This window comes from Coenobita brevimanus, chromosome 52, assembly GCF_032717465.1.
Source record: "Coenobita brevimanus isolate Jiangsu-jjx chromosome 52, ASM3271746v2, whole genome shotgun sequence".
Lineage (NCBI taxonomy): Eukaryota > Metazoa > Arthropoda > Malacostraca > Decapoda > Coenobitidae > Coenobita > Coenobita brevimanus.
The window spans coordinates 6,211,747-6,216,516 of record NC_137005.1 but is presented as its reverse complement, the minus strand read 5'-3'; the positions used below and the strand labels follow the sequence as shown (position 1 = coordinate 6,216,516).

Below are 4,770 nucleotides of genomic sequence, written 5' to 3'. Positions count from 1 at the left end.
TCACGGACGTCTATCAGCAAGTTCTGGGCATGAAGAAAGAACACACACACACACACACACACACACACACACACACACACACACACACACACACACACACACACACACACACACACACACACACACACACACAAAACATGAATAACAGAAGACAGTCATAGCCCTCCCTGCATAAACGACGAGTGCTTTGACGTGCATCATTTCTCTTGGATCCCTTAGCATCAGTCTCAGGGTTCCTTACATCGATGAACTCCTGGCGTCTTAGGAAATGCTACAGCCTGGCGGTTATCTCGCAGCGTCCCCCTTCTCCTGGATGATAATAGAGGGGTGGAAGCTGTAGCCTCGGACGGGAGACAGAGGCCAGATTCGTGAACGGACTTACAATCAGCGCGCTCTTGTAACTGGATTTCGATTTGCACGAAGAACGAGTGACATGGAAAGCTGTTTGCACTCTCCCTTTGCCTCGTCCTCCTTGCATGAATTAGTTTCCCCACGTAACCAAGACGCGTTATTAAAAGTGAAACAAAAGAAATGGGAAAATTCATCATCTTCTAAGTCTTGCCGTGTTTTTGAAAGAGAAACAAGACACACAGAAATTCGTCACTTTTTATCTTTCTTCTTCAAAAAGAAATAAAGAAGCCGTTGATCTTAAGTTTGTTTCTGAATCTTGGCCAGGTGATGAGGCTCGTAATAGAAAAATATACATGAGGCCGTATTTTGGACGTCTTAGGAGGCTGTCTAACACCTTTTTCTCAGCGATTTATTGTGCGTGTTCATTCATTCATTCATTGCCAGACGCCATGTATCCCAAACGGGGTGGCCAACGGTTTAGAGGTCATTGTTTTACAGGGAGGGGCACTAATCCTCCACCAACCCCACTTGACACGTAGGGATGCCAACAGCATCTGGTGTTCTCAGGCGGTCACCCATCCAAGTACTAACCAGACCCAACGATGCTTAACTTCGCTGATCGGACGGGAAGCGGTGTACTCAACGTGGTATGGCCGTTGGCGTGTTATCTACCCATAAATATACCTTTTTGTCTGCCATTTATATCATTCTGCTACCAATGCGGTTCGCGAAAGTAAAGTTCTGATCTTGTCCTAGTCATAAATTACGCTTAACACTCCTCTTATATCGTACTTGTGAGTATATGTTTATAGTAGTTACAGTATTCTAGTAACACGGTTTTAGCAAGACGACCAAAATGAAGTGTGAAACAAAAAATGTTGACAGGTGTGTAAAATTCCGTGTAAAAGACAAAAGAAATCCCTTCAAAGGTGGACAGGAGGAGAGAGCTTGTGTGAGGGCGTGAACGTTTCAATATGAGAACTGTAAATGTATGATATGAATTCTTCTGAACACGAAACATTTCAAAGTAAATTAGTAGCTGGAAATTGTTTTTGTGAAAGGAAAATCATAAAGAGTATACTGCTACTACTACCACTACTACTACTTCTACTACTACTGCTACTACTTCTACTACTACTACTGCTACTTCTGCTACTGTTGTTGTTATTATTATTATTATTATTATTATTATTATTATTATTGTTGTTGTTGTTATTATTATTATTATTATTATTATTATTATTATTATTATTATTATTATTGTTGTTGTTATTATTATTATTATTATTATTATTATTATTATTATTATTATTATTATTTCAAAGTCTGGAAAGTATAAGTGGCAGGAAAAAAAAAGAGTAACAAAAGTGAATTACCGGATATATTCTGAAACTTTAAAGTCGCATTTTTTCGTGCAATTACCTTTTTGCGCCAAATTATTACCCATTTCTCGTGCGTTTATGTAAAGTCGAGGCCAGTGAAAGTACCCAGCCCAAGTACTCATTCATTTACCCTCACCTGAATGCTTAGATGTTGAGTATAGAATTCTTACGGAGCCAAAAATCTATATCAGTGTGGGTGATTATATATATATATTTTTTTCGCCCATATTCTGCCCCCTTTTCCACTCGTTTACTCGACTAAGTATATATTATCTTCGGCCCGTCCTAGTCTTTCCAGTTTCTCCTTTTATCTTTGCCTTTACTCAGCTCTCTTCTTCCAGTTCAGTGTTTCCCTTTCTTTTTGTTGTGATACGCTTGAGCAATGATTTTGAAATAATAAGCCGAGTTACATTCTGTCTGTCTGTCTGTCTGTCTGTCTGTCTACCTGTCTGTCTGCCTGTCTACCTGTCTATCTGCCTGTCTTTCTCTATGTTTGTCTGTCTGTCTGTCCATTTGTCTCTGTTTTTATGTCTGTCCGTCTGTTTACCTGTCTGTCTATTTGCTTGTCTGTCTGTGTCTATTTGTCTGTTTGTCTGTCTGTCCGGGAACTTTAAAACCCCTAACCAAGAGAGACAGTTAATATTTGTACGTTGGTAGCTATTGATTTTATTCAGGCCGTGTTCGAATATGAAAAGCGTTGGTCAAAGATCACGGACAGAGAGAGAGAGAGAGAGAGAGAGAGAGAGAGAGAGAGAGAGAGTCTACTGTATATCAAGCTGGTAGTTGGTCCTCGTTTTTTTTTTTTTTTTAAACCATGATTTTCGCTACTTTCTTAGTTTTACGCTTTACTGTCACATTGCCAGATGAAAAAAGAAAAAAATATATATATAATGGGATATTCTGTAACGTTAATTGGTTTAGTTAGTCAATAAGTTAGTTAATAGGTCTGGTTTATATTTTTCTTCCGCTATTATCTCGTCAGGAAGCCGTCGAAGAATAAAGCCTAAGAGAGATGGCATGTGTAGCAACAATCAGTTCTCATGTTGTCAGCCATCCCCTTCCTCTGCCACCTAATACCTCCTTCGTTTGCCACCCATACACCCCCTTCCTCTACCACCCATACACCCCCTTCCCCCACCACCCATACACCCCCTTCCTCTACCATCCATACATGCACCCCCTTCCTCAACCACTCATACGCCTCCTTCCTTTCCCACCTATTTGGTATACCGGTACTTAATCTTCTGCTGCACCTATCCATTCCTTCTTTTTTTTCTTTTTCTACACATACACCTCCTTTCGCTTGCCAGCCATACATACCTCTTCCATTCCTGCTCATACACTCTCCCCTTCTACCACCCATACACCTCCTTCCTCTCCCACCTATGCAGTATACATGCTTTTCATGTTCCACGTATGCACTTCTTTTCCCACTCCTACACCCTCTTCCTCTCCCTCACAGACGCCTTTCTTTAACACCTTTAGATTCGCCTTCCTGCTTTTGTATCCTTGTCTATGACCAATAGTTACGTTAGTTATACGCTAACTTATAACAAACAGCCCCAAAAGAATCAACACATCCGTTGTTCTTAGTCTTCCATTGTATTCCTTTGTACTCCTTTCTTTTCCGCCCATACAGACTCCTTGCTTTCATGCTCCTTTGTACTCCCTCCGTTTCCACCATTTTCTTTCCCGTTCCTTTGTACTCATTTTCCATCCATACAAACCCCATCCCTCCCTGCCCACACACACACTCTTCCCCTGCCACTCATACATCACTGGCTGTTGCTGTCATCATTGAAAAGATATATGTAATTACTTCCTGATTACGCCTGTTTTACCCCCGTACGCTGACCCCATACCTTGACCCGGGGGCGAGGGCGAGGGGGAAAGAAGGGAGAGGGGAAAAGAAGGAGGGGAAGGGGGAAAAGAGAGACAGGGAGATAGAGGATGAGGAGGAGGAGGAGAGGGAAAATGAGAAAGAAGTGAGCGAGAGAGGAGGAGAAGGAGAGGAAGGAAGGAGGGGTGAGGAAGAGGTGGCAAGAAGAGGAGGAAGAAGCGAGGAGAGGGAAGGAAGGGATTGAGGGAAGAAGGGGGAAGGGGGAGGAAAGAGAGAGAGGAGAAGGAAGTGATAAAGAGAGGAAGAATGGGAGAAGAGAAGGAAGGAGTGAAGGGAGGAAGGAGAGGAGGGAAGAAGGAAGGGGCAAAGGAAGGACAAAGGGAGGAGATGAAGGAAAGAGTAAAGGGAGGACAAAGGAGAGAGGAGAAGGAAAGAGGAAAAGGAGGAAAAAAGGGAAATGAAAAGAAAGGATGAAAAGAAGGACAAAGGGGAAAAGAGAAGGAGGGAGTAAAGGGAAAAAGAAAAGGAGAGGAAGGAAGTAGGGAAGATATAAAGAACGATAAGGTGAAGAGGAAGGAGGGAGGTAAGGACGAGTCTAAGAAGGAAGGGGAGAAATGGTTGGGACGATGGTAGGAGCAAGAGAAAGAAGAAGGCAGAAGGGATAAAAAGGGGAGGGAAGAGTGAAGGGAGGAATAGAGAAGAGGAAGATACGATGAGGCGAGGAGGACGGAAGAGATGGGGGTCCGTGTCACTGTGTATGGCTGAGGTGAAGAGAAGTACTGTAATGTCCTGCCAAGATTTAGTCACTGCCATCCATGATCGGAACTATAGACAGACTTACCATCAATTTCTTTATCATGACTTTTTCCCAGGGAGATCAAGGATATGGGAAATTTCCGTATTGCCTATTCCTTGACCCTCCTACAAAAAATACAGTAACGACACTGAATTGATCACGTTTGTTTGTGATTCCTGGCTTGTGATAGTTGTGTAGTTGCCAGGGTGTTATGTGTATGAGAAAGATGAATGAAGTATATATTGCACTGAGGCTACATGAATAAGAGTGGAACTACGGTGGCTCAGCAGTTACTTGGTTAGCCTCCCTAGCTGCGTGTGCCCCGGATCTGAGTATTATGAGCACTCGTAGTTACACTATGACAGCCTTGTAACTTTGGATAAAAACAACGCATGTATGAG

General features: G+C 42.5%; 1 non-coding gene across 1 annotated transcript; it reads right to left on the bottom strand.

The window, feature by feature from the left end:
• Positions 1–893: 893 nt before the first annotated feature.
• LOC145400554 (5S ribosomal RNA) lies at positions 894–1,012 on the bottom strand. Its single transcript, XR_013897444.1, has one exon. It is a non-coding gene; the product is annotated as a 5S ribosomal RNA (ribosomal RNA).
• Between the last annotated feature and the right edge of the window lie 3,758 nt (positions 1,013–4,770).